Source organism: Aquarana catesbeiana, linkage group LG01, assembly GCF_042186555.1.
Source record: "Aquarana catesbeiana isolate 2022-GZ linkage group LG01, ASM4218655v1, whole genome shotgun sequence".
NCBI classification, from domain to species: domain Eukaryota; kingdom Metazoa; phylum Chordata; class Amphibia; order Anura; family Ranidae; genus Aquarana; species Aquarana catesbeiana.
Genome location: NC_133324.1, coordinates 472,470,917 through 472,485,023, shown reverse-complemented (window position 1 = coordinate 472,485,023; position 14,107 = coordinate 472,470,917). Strand labels below are relative to the sequence as shown.

Sequence of the window (14,107 nt, the reverse complement as noted above, 5' to 3'; positions counted from 1 at the left end):
GAGTACACCCCACACATTTTTGTAAATATTTAAATTCTATCTTTTCATGTGACAACACTGAAGAAATTACACTTTGCTACAATGTAAAGTAGTGAGTGTACAGCTTGTATAACAGTGTAAATTTGCTGTCCCCTCAAAATAACTCAACACACAGCCATTAATGTCTAAACTGCTGGCAACAAAAGTGAGTACACCACTAAGTGAAAATGTCCAAATTGGGCCCAAAGTGTCAATATTTTTTGTGGCCACCATTATTTTCCAGCACTGCCTTAACCCTCTTGAGCATGGAGTTCACCAGAGATTCACAGGTTGCCAATGGAGTCCTCTTCCACTCCTCCATGATGACATCACGGAGCTGGTGGATGTTAGAGACCTTGCGCTCCTCCACTGTCCGTTTGAGGATGCCCCACAGATGCTCAATAGGGTTTAGGTCTAGAGACGTGCTTGGTCAGTCCATCACCTTTACCCTCAGCTTCTTTAGCAAGGCAGTAGTCTTCTTAGAGGTGTGTTTGGAATCATTATCATGTTGGAATACTGTCCTGTGGCCCAGTCTCCGAAGGGAGGGGTTCATGCTCTGCTTAAGTATGTCACAGTACATGTTGGCATTCATGGTTCCCTCAATGAACTGTAGCTCCCCAGTGCCGGCAGCATTCGTGCAGCCCCAGATCATGATACTCCCACCACCATGCTTGACTGTAGACAAGACACACTTGTCTTTGTACTCCTCACCTGGTTGCAGCCACACACGCTTGACACCATCTGAACCAAATACACTTATCTCGGTCTCACCATGTCCTTAGTCTGCTTGTCTTTAGCAAACTGTTTGCAGGCTTTCTTGTGCATCGTCTTAAGAGGCTTCCTTCTGGGACGACAGCCATGCAGACCAATTTTATGCAGTGTGCGATGTATGGTATGAGCACTGACAGGCTGACCCCCCACCCCTTCAACCTCTGCAGCAATGCTGGCAGCACTCATACGTCTATTTCCCAAAGACAACCTCTGGATATGACGCTCAGCATGTGCACTCAAGTTCTTTGGTCGACCATGGCGAGGCCTGTTCTGAGTGGAACCTGTCCTGGTAAACCGCTGTATGGTCTTGGCCACCATGCTGCAGCTCAATTTCAGGGGCGTGGCAATCTTCTTTTAGCCTAGGCCATCTTTATGTAGAGTAACAATTCTTTTTTCAGATCCTCAGAGAATTCTTTGCCATTTGGTGCCATGTTGTACTTCCAGTGACCAGTATGAGAGAGTGAGAGCAATAACACCAAATTTAACACACCTGCTCCCCATTCACACCTGAGACCTTGTAACACTAACGAGTCACATGAATCTGAGGAGGGAAAATGGCTAATTGGGCCCAATTTGTAAATTTTCACTTAGGGGTGTACTCACTTTTGTTGCCAGAAATTTAGACATTAATGGCTGTGTGTTGAGTTATTTTGAGGGGCCAGCAAATTTACACTGTTATACAAGCTGTACACTTACTACTTTACATTGTAGCAAAGTGTAATTTCTTCAGTGTTGTCACTTGAAAAGATATAATAAAATACTTACAAAATTGTAAGGGGTGTACTCACTTTTGTGAGATACTGTATATAAGAAAATTGATCAATCCTGATGTACTATCTCATTTCTTGAGGCCTGAAAATGGCAGGACAGTACAAAATATCCCCCAAATGACCCCCTTTTGGAAAGTAGACAGTCCAAGGTATTTAGTAAGAGGCATGGTGAGTTATTTAATGTTGATTTTGTTTGTTAAAATTTTTGGGGAAATAAAGAAATTAAAGAAAAAAAGTTTTTTCCCCAATTTTTTTACATACTGTCACAAGTGCAGTACAGCATCATCATATATCTGGTGTGGTGGTGATCAAGGATACTGACTGGTGACCGTATCTAAAAAAAAAATGTAAATTTTATACTTTTTGCATTACTTTTTTTTTTTTTTTTTGTAGAATTTTTTTTTTAACACACTGTAACCAGAGCAATACAGTGTTACCATAGTAACATTGTACAACTCTGTAGAAGTGATCAGGATTTTTTTTTTTACACATTGTAATTGCTTATACTAGTGAATTTCACTGTTAAAAAAAAAAACATTTTTACTAAATGAAATTGATTCATTCAGTGTGTATTGTGAATGTACAAAGCTAATCACATGGTACAGATGGGCTGTTATTGGTCCTGTTTATACCATGTGACCACTGTGATTAATCAAAGGTAACAACACAATTGCACACAATGAATGGCATGCATGAAAGCCACCCATTGTTTACAATTGTCATGTGATCTGTTGTGATTGGTCACAGCGATCACATAATAATGGCAGCGGCCCGATGGACAGAGCCAGTGACAGATGGCGTGTCCTGGGAGGACATCATATGACGGCTCCCCGGAAGAACAAATGTCCCAGCCAGCCAACATCTGTCTATAGGCCAGGCGGGAACTGTTTAAAAAGGTTCTTCTGTCTATAGAAAAAAACAATACAAATGCTGTAGCTTCTAACTTTTAATATAAGGACACTTATCTGTCCAGGGATCCAGCACCATCCTCACCCATGCCAGTTGTTTGCCAGTCTTCAGCTCACCGGCGACGGCATGCTAAATGGGGGAGGCTGACTGTGACTCCTTGCAGCTTCACAGCTTCTGTTCTTACCCAAGATGGCCATGGCTACAAATGCTAGGGGGTGTTTTTTTCAACAGTGATTTCTCAACAGTGGCATGGAGACATGGATGGGTGAGTTTGCTTTGAATATTAAAAATAAATTAAATAGCGTGTTTGTGGTACTCAGATACAGTTTAGTTCCACTTTTAAGTATTTACATATTGTAATGTATATTTTAATATTTTAAGTATTTACATACCTTAATGCATGCTATACAATGAGGTAAAAAACCTTCTGCATGCAGTCCCCCCCAGCCCTCCTTATACTCACCTGAGTCCAATCTTGTACTCATTGGCTAAGAGACAGCAGGCGGTGCTATTGGCTGGGAGGAAGAGCCAGCAACACCAGTAGCAGACCCGAGGAAAGGAGGACTGGGGCTGCTCTGTGCAAAACCACTGCACGGAGCAGGTTAATAAAACATGTTTGTTATTTTTTAAAAATAAAAGGTTTGCCTTTACAATCACTTTAACCATGTCACGCAAATCCCTGTACCTGTACGTAGGTACTTTGACGCTAAATACCATTGTTATGGCAGCAGCTAGCTGCCGTAACCCCGGTATTTTCAGAAACATTGTGCGGTTCTCTTTAGGATAAAAGTGGTCTCTGTGGCAGATTCGCCGTGAGATCACTTTTATTGGGGGCGGGAGATGGGGAGAGGACCACCCCCTCCTGCCGTGCTCCGGTTTTCTCCGCTGCTTACATCGGTAGCAGCGGAGACGATCGCGTCTGCTCCCCTCACAGCCTGGATGCCGAATGAGGGAAAGATGCCTCCATAGCATTGGAGGTCGGAAGCAACGTCAAACGCTCTTAAAGGGGAATTATTTTTTTTGTAAAAAAAAATGACATTTAAATAATTTATTTTTTTTTTTTATTGCATTTTAGTGTAAATATGAGATCTGAGGTCTTTTTGACCCCAGATCTCACATTTAAGAGGTCCTGTCATTTCCTGTCTTTTTTCTATTACATGGGATGTTTACATTCCTTGTAATAGGATTAAAAGTGACCCATTTTTTTTTTTTTAAACAGTGCAAAAATAAAAAATAAAAAGTAAAATAAATAAGAAAAAAATTTTTTAAAGCGCCCAGTTTTGCCGAGCTTGCGCGCAAAAGCGAATGCAAACATAAGTGGTGCCCGCATATTAAAACCGTGTTTAAACTACACATGTGAAGTATTGCCGCGATCGTTAGAGTGAGAGCAATAATTCTAGCCTAGACCTCCTCTGTAACTGAAAACTGGTAACCTGTAGACATTTTTAAACGTCACCAATGGAGATTTTTAAGTGCCAATGTTTGTCGCCATTCCACGAGCGGGCGCAATTTTGAAGCGTGACATGTTGGGTATCAGTTTACTCGGTGTAACATTATCTTTCACAAATTGGAAAAAAATTGGGCTAACTTTACTGTTGTCTTATTTTTTAATTCAAAGAAGTGTATTTTTTCCCAAAAAAGACCACTGCACAAATACGGTGTGACATAAAGTATTGCAATGACCACCATTTTATTCTCTAGGGTGTCTGAAAAAATATATATATAATATTTGGGGGTTCTAAGTAATTTTCTAGCAAAAAAAAACAGATTTTAACTTGTAAACAACAAGTCTCAAAAAGAGGCTCGGGCTGAAGTGGTTAAAAAGCAGAAAAATAGCTTTACAACAGGCCATCTTTGGTCTCTCTAGCTGCATGTATAGTGAAGTAAATATTAAAGTGGTTATAAAGGCAGAATGTTTTTTACCTTAAGGCATTCTCTGCAGGTATAAACACATTCTGTGTGCATCTCCCTAGCCCTTCCTTTTTACTTACTTGACCCGGATCTAGATCCAGCATTGTGCCAGAGAGTAGCAGCTCTCAACAATCTCTCTCCTCACTTGAGAGTAAGGCAGCAGAGGAAGCCATTGGCTCCTGCTGCTTGCAATCAAAGCCAGATAGGAGACAGTGGGAGGAGGGCCAGAGACACGCTGTGCGTGTCAATGGATGGATACAGGGTGGTTCGGGAGCGAGCCCGCACGAGTGCCCCCATAGCCAGCGACATGCTGACTTGCTATGGTAGCACTCAGAGAGAGGGAGGAGCCAGGAGTGCCTGTGGGGGACTCCAGAAAAGGAGGATTGGGGCTGTTCTGTGCAAAATGTTTAAACAGAGCAGATGAGTATGACAACTTTTTTTATAAAAAAAAAAAAAATCCTTTAGAATCACTTTCACAGGATCCTTGAAGATCATAAGGACTCATTGGCTTCTGTTGGAGCACTCATAAGATCATAAAGTCAGATTTCAGTCCTTTTTAGAGTCCAGCTCCAGATATTTACAATAAAAAAAACACCCTTGCAGTGGATCCCCCTCGCACTGCAAGGATTAAATGCTTGTTAGGTCTAGGGGGTGCATAAATAAGGCGTAAATACTTACCTTATTATTCCCCACAGACCAGTCCTCTGCAGCCTGCTCTCTAAGCTTCAAACAGCTCCAGTTGGTAAAGTGATTGTAAACTTTTTTTAAAAAATAAACATGTTATACTTACCTGATCTGTGCAATGGTTTTGCACAGAGCAGCCCCGATTCTCCTCTTCTGGGGTTCCTGTCAGCGCTCCTGGTTCTAACTCTTCAGCAACTGCCCCATACAAAGCTGCTGCCAATCGGGGCATAAAACCAATGATGGAAATGGGGACTGCATCCTAAATAGATCTACGCATTTCATCGATAATCCGACTCATCAGGAGCGGATGATAAAGTATCTGTAGATAAGAAAAGATGATCTAAATAAAAACCCATGTTATGGGAAAGTTAAATGTAAAAAATTGTTAAATAGATGGTCTAATCCACAAACTTACATTCCATTGATGTTAAACCCGAGTGATGCTGGTGTGCAAGAGTCGCCATATCAGTCTCCCCGGGAGCTGAGGTGTTGAAATCCGCCGAAACACAAGTCCCAAACACAAAAGCACCCCCGTCCCCGGGAGTTGCAATGTGCACCAGACAACGCCCCCTGTCTCCCTCTGGTGCCTGTTGGCGGGGTATTGGGGGCGTGTGGTCTCCTGCGTATCGACGCCATGCACATGCCACACTAGTGACGTCCTTTTTGGGCGCCGCCTAGTTCCCACAGCTATTCTGTCTTGGCTGATGCAATGGCGGGATTCGGTTTGGCGCCATTGGCAGCAGACGCTTCCCGCCTGTCATCGTGCTTGCGTGACGTTGGTGGGTGTCCGCCCTATATATCCGGTCCCCACTTGTAGCTGACCAGACGATCAGGTTGCACTGTCTGATCCACTATACACAAACACTTTCCATCTGCCACTAGAGAGTAACTTCATGTGTTAAGGCTGTTTTAATTCATTATCGCTTTCACTTTTTTCATTTCCTGTTCAATCTTCTCCATATCTCTCACTCACATCACTCAGTAGTCCATCTTAGCATACGCTTCATTTCACACTTCCATCACACTATCTCTCTCATATATCCAAACTTTGGGCTTGTTTGCACTTTCAATATAAGTCTTTCTTTTACACTCTATTGTGACAGTGCTACCTGGTCTGCTACATCCAACATGTTATATTTATCTTCCAGATTCTGCCAGCCAATTTTGGCATAATACTCATTACATAGTGTATATTCTCAACTTGTTGGGGGCCCTTTTGTATGGGTCTGGTGTTCCGGCAGATTTCAACACCTCAGCTCCCGGTGAGACTGAAATGGCGACTCTTGCATACCAGCATCACTCGGGCTTAACATTCAATGGAATGTAAGTTTGTGGATTAGACCATCTATTTAACAATTTTTTACATTTAACTTTCCCATAACATGGGTTTTTATTTAGATCTTTTCTTATCTACAGATACTTTAGCATCCGCTCCTGATGAGTCAGATTATCGACGAAACGCGTTGAGCTTTTACGGATGCAGTCCCCATTTCCAATATTGGTTTTATGGACAATTATTTTTACACCACAAGGTTTATTCCATCACACTCATGTACTATGTACATTTGCTTCTTTGTTATGGCATTTATGTTTTATATTATGGTTATATGTATGTAAGGTTTTCCAATTTCATTATACTCATTATTTTAGGGTGTTATATATGCTTTGAGCATTTACTTTTCATGTACAATGTTACGCATTTTGACACTTATGCCAATAAATCTTTACTCCCATATTGTGTTTCAGCCTGCCTCACTCAAAGTCCCATACTTTTTTATTATTTTTTGGAAACAATAAGTATAACACAGCTTGATCCTCATACTGTACACCACAATGTTCTAGCTGGAGTTAAAATTCATATTGTTGCAAATATAATTAAACTTGAATACCACATTAAAAGTCCATTAGGATTTTGGCAGACACAATGTTTTTCTATTCCAGGTTTAAAAGCTTAAACTGAACAGAATGTTCAACCCTCACAGAGAAAGACCATTTCTATCTGCTGAGCATGTGTCATCGTTTTTTGATTTACTTTCCATTTCTCAGAAGAAACCATTACATTTTTACACAAAAAATCACAACCCGCTAAAGCCACATTTTTGTTTGAAAGAACAATGGCAACATAAAATGTCTTTTATTGTTGTGGTGACTGTGAGAGTCCAAACAGGACCATTCTGGAACACCTGCTGCATGCTTCCACTTTCTAGTAATACAAGCTGAAATCTTTTTGGTTAGTCTGCTGCTTTGGCTGGGCTCTGCACACAATGGAGTTGATCTACTAAAACTGGAGAGTGCAAAATATGTTGCAACTGTGCATGGCAGCCAATCAACCTCTAACTTCAGCTTGTTCAATTAAAGCCTTTACTCCATTTTTGTTGAGAACAAAAAACATTCCCCTCTGGGTGATCTTTGTACATTGCAAGGATTTTAAAAAACTTTGTTGCAGATTCTTACGTTTTGTTATTCGGAAGAAATCCCTGTGTGCTCGCCTGTATCCATGTGAGAAAGTGAGCCCAATGGGAGGGGTGTCATAATTATCAATCAGCTGAGTACCTGCTGAGCACTAATGAGGAATGCTGCTGGGCCTGCTTCCCTTTAAATGTGTACCTATTGGGAGTATCTCCCCAAAAATGACATTTTTGTTCCAGGGGATGCGGGAAATCTGACTTGTATCTTAGTGCAGACTTCTGGGAAAATCAATGAGCCAATCACAAATGCAGGAAATTATGTTTCTGGGGGCGTTCTGTGTGCAGAACAACTCCAGGTAGCCATATTTCATTGCATTTTCAGAAAATTACAGCGGCTACAGATTGAAAAGGAAAAGTAATTTTTAATAACATTCAATTACAATATGAATTGTGTCGCAACTGTATACACTATATTATTTTATTCTTTATTTGATTTTTTTCTTTTGCCCACAAATGCGGAGTTACCCTTTAAAGATAGGAAGACATATGTACTACATTGTAGCAAATAATACAGTTGCAGCAAGGCCAATGTTTTTCCACCATAGCAACAAAAGCCAGGAACAGCACTACAGTCTTATTTTTGGAAGACTGTATAAAAACACACAGTGGGGACGGAAAGTATTCAGACCCCCTTAAATTTTTCACTCTTTGTTATATTGCAGCCATTTGCTGAAATCATTTAAGTTCATTTTTTTCCTCATTAATGTACACACAGCACTCCATATTGACAGAAGAACTCATAATTGTTGACATTTTTGCAGATTTATTAAAAAAGAAAAACTGAAATATCACATGGTCCTAAGTATTCAGACCCTTTGCTCATTATTTAGTAGAAGCACCCTTTTGAACTAATACAGCCATGAATCTTTTTGAGAAAGATGCAACACGTTCTTCACACCTGGATTTGGGGATCCTCTGCCATTCCTCCTTGCAGATCCTCTCCAGTTCTGTCAGGTTGGATGGTAAACGTTGGTGGACAGCCATTTTTAGGTCTCTCCAGAGATGCTCAATTGGGTTTAAGTCAGGGCTCTGGCTGGGCCATTCAAGAACAGTCACGGAGTTGTTGTGAAGCCACTCCTTCATTATTTTAGCTGTGTGCTTAGGGTCATTGTCTTGTTGGAAGGTAAACCTTCGGCCCAGTCTGAGGTCCTGAGCACTCTGGAGAAGGTTTTCGTCCAGGATATGCCTGTACTTGGCCTCATTCATTTTTCCCTTGATTGCAACCAGTCATCCTGTCCCTACAGCTGAAAAACACCCCCACAGCATGATGCTGCCACCACCAGGCTTCACTGTTGGGACTGTATTGGACAGGTGATGAGCAGTGCCTGGTTTTCTCCACACATACCATTTAGAATTAAGGCCAAAAAGTTCTATCTTGGTCTCATCAGACCAGAGAATCTTATTTCTCACCATCTTGGAGTCCTTCAGGTGTTTATTAGCAAACTCCATGCGGGCTTTCATGTGTCTTGCACTGGGGAGAGGCTTCCGTCGGGCCACTCTGCCATAAAGCCCCGACTGGTGGAGGGCTGCAGTGATGGTTGTCTTTACCTCTCTCACCAAGGCTCTCCTCCCCCGATAGCTCAGTTTGGCCGGACAGCCAGCTCTAGGAAGGGTTCTGCTCGTTCCAAACATCTTCCATTTAAGGATTATGGAGGCCACTGTGCTCTTAGGAACCTTAAGTGCAGCAGAATTTTTTTTGTAACCTTGGCCAGATCTGTGACGTGCCACAATTTTGTCTCTGAGCTCTTCAGGCAGTTCCTTTGACCTCATGATTCTCATTTGCTCTGATATGCACTGTGAGCTGTAAGGTCTTATATAGACAGGTGTGTGGCTTTCCTAATCAAGTCCAATCAGTATAATCAAACACAGCTGGACTCAAATGAAGGTGTAGAACCATCTTAAGGATGATCAGAAGAAATGGACAGCACCTGAGTTAAATATATGAGTGTCACAGCAAAGGGTCTGAATACTTAGGACCATGTGATATTTCAGTTTTTCTTTTTTAATAAATCTGCAAAAATGTCAACAATTCTGTGTTTTTCTGTCAATATGGGGTGCTGTGTGTACATTAATGAGGAAAAAAATGAACTTAAATGATTTTAGCAAATGGCTGCAATACAACAAAGAGTGAAAAATTTAAGGGGGTCTGAATACTTTCCGTTCCCCACTGTAACAGAAACATGATATGCTGGAAGCATTGTCTGATGATCACTAAACTAAGGTTTTTAAGACATGTTTACCCTTTAAGCTTTGGCAAAAAAAAAAAAACCCTGGAAGCTGATTGGTTTCTATGCAGAGCTGCATCAGATTTTGCACTCTCCAGTTTTAGTGAATCAACCCCAATGTATGCAGCGTGAAGATCAACATCAAGGGTTGAACATTAAGGACACAGTCCAAATTTGCACTTCAAGGCCTGATTTGCCCACTTTAAAAAAAAACATTATTTACACCAGGAATTCCCACATAGGGATTTCCAATATCATGTCACAACACAAAACCAAAGTATACACTTGTTTCTAGTGCAAAAGAGATACAGTATTTATCGGCGTATAACACGTGCCGGTTTATAACACGCACCCCAAGTTTAGGAGGGAAGTTTAAGGAAAAAAAACTTACTTTTTAAATGCCCATCAATGCAGCCTTATCAGTGTCCATCTGCAGCCTTCCCCAGTGTCCCTCTGCAGCCTTCCCCAGTGTCCCTCTGCAGCCTTCCCCAGTGTCCATCTGCAGCCTTCCCCAGTGTCCATCTGCAGCCTTCCCCAGTGTCCATCTGCAGCCTTCCCCAGTGTCCCTCTGCAGCCTTCCCCAGTGTCCATCTGCAGCCTTCCCCAGTGTCCCTCTGCAGCCTTCCCCAGTGTCCATCTGCAGCCTTCCCCAGTGTCCATCTGCAGCCTTGCCCAAAATTGCAGCATGATTTTTTAAATTATTGCAACGCTGAGATAGACAGAGCCGGATGTCCTGTGTATTGGGCTCCTCTCGGCTCATCTTGCAGTCCCGCCCCTTGGCCCAGCTCCTATGATGGACACAACACCAGTCAAATGGCGGGACGTAAAGGCTAGGAGGCGGGACTGCGAGCGGAGCGGAGCTGAGCAGACCTAAGCCTAGCCGAGTACACAGTACACTTGGCTCTGTGCATTTCGGCGGCGCTTGGTCCCTCCTTACTCTCCAAGGCAGCGATTCGGCGTATAACACGCACCCCCGAATTTCACCTGATTTTAAGGGGAAAAAAGTGTGTGTTATACGCTGATAAATATGGTATTTGCCTAAACATACTATACTCACTGTAGGTTTCCTGCTGTCACTGCAAACATAAATAATGTGAACCCCTTCACACTGCCAGTGCCCGAAAAGCGCTGGTAAAGCGCCGTTTAAACTAGCGGCGCTTTACTAGCATTTTTCGAGTGCTAGCGGGGCGCTTTTAACTCCCGCTAGTGGCCGAATAAAGGGTTAAAAGCACCCACAAAGCGCTGCTGCCAAGGCGCTTTTCAGGTGCTTCCCAGTGTATTTACCGCTCCTAAAACGCTGCAAAGAAGCTGCTTGCAGGACTTTTTTTGATGCCCTGCCAGCGCAGCGCCTCAGTGTGAAAGCACTCCGGCTTTCACATTGGAATTGCAGATGAGGCTTCTTTCTGGCGCTTTACAGGCGCTTTTTTTAATGCTAAAGCTCCTGAAAAACGCCCCAGTGTGAAAGGAGTCTATGAAAAGACTGAAGTATAAATCAGTGTTGCCAACCTACCAGATTGAAATTTACTGACACGATACTCAAAATTTACTGGCATAGCCAAGTTTTCACTGGCATTTCCAAAAGTTACAAAATTAAAGATTTAAGTGCAAATGTCAGTATTTAGGCTTACAAACAAGTAGAATGTGCAATTAGCGATGTGATTTAAGGTAGATATTAAGGCAAAAAACATACTTACTATATCAAAAATAAAACAAGAAATAAGTAGATCAGGGACAGGACTCAGTAGGGCAAGACATTAGAATGGGTAGGCACACACACATGAAATTGACTCTCACAGTGACACTGACAGCAGTGTGCAGCAGCACAGATCACCGACATGACATGTCCCCTCCTGAGTCACAGTGACAGTCTCTCTCCATGTCAGGTGGTCACATCAGTCCACTCCAGTCCAAACAGCACTGACATTACCACTCCTGGCTTGCCTTGCTCCTCTAGGCTCCCTTGCACCATGACATCACATGACATGCTCAGGCACCGCCTCTGCCAGACACGCCCCCTGCTGGCACCGCCCAAACACACTGTAGCAGGCACTAGGATGGTCTCGGCTGGCTCCGGACCGGAATTGCGAATGTGCATTCCCGAGCCGAGCGTCACAGCCATATATTTTACTGACATTTTCCTGTCCCGCATTTACTGGCAGAAGAAAAGTGCCCATTTTTTACTGCATGCCAGTAAAAATACTGACGGTTGGCAACACTGGTATGAATACATATGTCTGTATCAGGAAATGTACAAACTTGTGCCTATGAAGAAGGGAGCGGAAAACTTAAGCTGGCCATATACTGATCAAAATTTTGATCACTGCATGGTCTCCCGGCTTGACTGAAGTCAGTTATATAAAGCGGTTGTAAACCCTAAACATTTATTATCCTAATGCATTCTCTGCAAGGTAAAAAAAAAATGTTTTAGCATGTTTATTGCCCCCTCAACTCCCTTATACTTACCTGAGCCTAATCTCAATCCAGCTCAGTGCCATCTGTAAGGGCTCTCTCCTCTTCCTTCTGCTTTCACATGCTTGTCCTGCTGCTGTTAGTCAAATCCTGTGACAAAGTAGTGGGGGGCAGTGCCTCGCCTCACTGTGTGTGTCTATAGACACAGGTAGCAGGGTTCGAGATTGAGCATGCAGGTGTGCCATAATGGAAAGCGGCTTCCTTTGGTGGCACACTGAGAAGCGGAGGAGCCAGGAACACCAGTGGGGGCTGCTCTGTGCAGTACCATTGCACAAAGCAGGTAAGTATATCATGTTTGTTATTAAAAAAATGACTTTACAATCACTTTAATTGGCTTCTGTAGAAAGGACGCGTTGGAAAATTTTCCAACAATCAGCAAACGCAGCCAATCAACTGCAGCCACTCTTTGGTATATTCCAGGGACGTGCAGTCAGGGGAGGCAGGTGAGGCAGAGTTCTTGGCAGCTTTTGGACGCACTCAGTCACTCTTGGTGGCTTTCGGCGGCTCACGCGGGACTGCGAGAGCCGCTGAAAGCCATCGAGAGTGGCCGAGAGCCGCCAAGAACGGCCGAAAGCCACCAAAAGGCTCACAATCAGCGGGGGATCGGCGTATAACACGCACCCACTATTTCCCCCTGATTTTAAGGGAAAAAAAGTGCGTATTATACGCCGATAAATAAGGTACCTTAAAAACAACATATAATAATTATTTGTATATAACTTATGGTAATAAACCCCTTGCCACCCAGGCCAATTCTGACACTTCTCTCCTACATGTAATAATCATATTTTTTTTGCCATAAAACTACTCAGAACCCCCAAACATTATATATATTGTTTTAGCAGACACTCTATGCAATAAAATGGTGGTCCTTGCAACTCTTCTATGTTACACGGTATTTTCTCAGCGATTTTTCAAACGCGTTTTTTTTGGGAAAAAACTGTTTCATGAATAAAAAAAAAAAACACTAAAGATGACACGATTTTTTTGTATAATGTGAAAATTGATGTTACGCCAAGTAAATAGATACCTAACATGTCAAGCTTTAAACACTTGTGGAATGGCGCCAAACTTCAGTACTTAATTATTTTTTTATAGCTTACATGTTTAGAGTTACAGAGGAGGTCTAGTGCTAGAATTATTGCTCTTGCTCTAACACATGTAATCTGTGTGTATTAGACTCTAATACTAGCCAGTGCCTCACCAGCCACTGACCTCACCGCACGTCCCTGATATAGTCTGACAGCAACTTGCCCTGGAAAAGTTTGGGAAAAAGTTTGTCTTCCATTGTCTGGTAAGGCCTTTAGACACATTAACATTGCTTTATCTTAGCAAGGCTGGGCAAACATGTCTGTAGACCTCTTTAGAGCCACAGGTAAAATTCCAAAAAGCTTTGAAATTTTGAATGTGACTGGTTATGCAGCAAGCACAGAGAAAGAAACTACAACTGCATAAAAAGGAGGAAGTACATGTGAGGAGCTCTATTGGATTATATAGGACTAGTCTTCTGATGATAGCACATTTGAAATAATTCTTCAATGTATGTAATCATCAGAAAACTAGATTTTGTGAAGATCACAATTCAATAATAAATTAGTCATTATTCAATAGTAAAGTTGTTTTGTAAACCAAATTGCTGAGAACAGCACCTAGATTTGTAACACTAAACCTTCACAGCCAAGTGTATACAGAGAAAGCATTAATACAATGATAATTTACCAAACTTAACATCGTTTTTTTTTTCATTCCTCTGTTATTTAGAGGCATAATCCTTTGGCTTTTTTGTAAGAACAATAAATGCCATTTTAGGTGACAACATCACTGAGGGCTTTCATGGACACAGTTATGCCGCGTACACACGAGCGGAGTTTACGGCAGACTT

The 14,107-nt window shown here is 42.2% G+C and overlaps 1 protein-coding gene across 3 annotated transcripts in view; it reads right to left on the bottom strand.

Moving 5' to 3' along the window:
- The window catches only part of TMOD1 (tropomodulin 1), a 132,207-nt gene that overhangs the window by 53,130 nt on the left and 64,970 nt on the right, over positions 1-14,107 (bottom strand). The window lies entirely within an intron of this gene.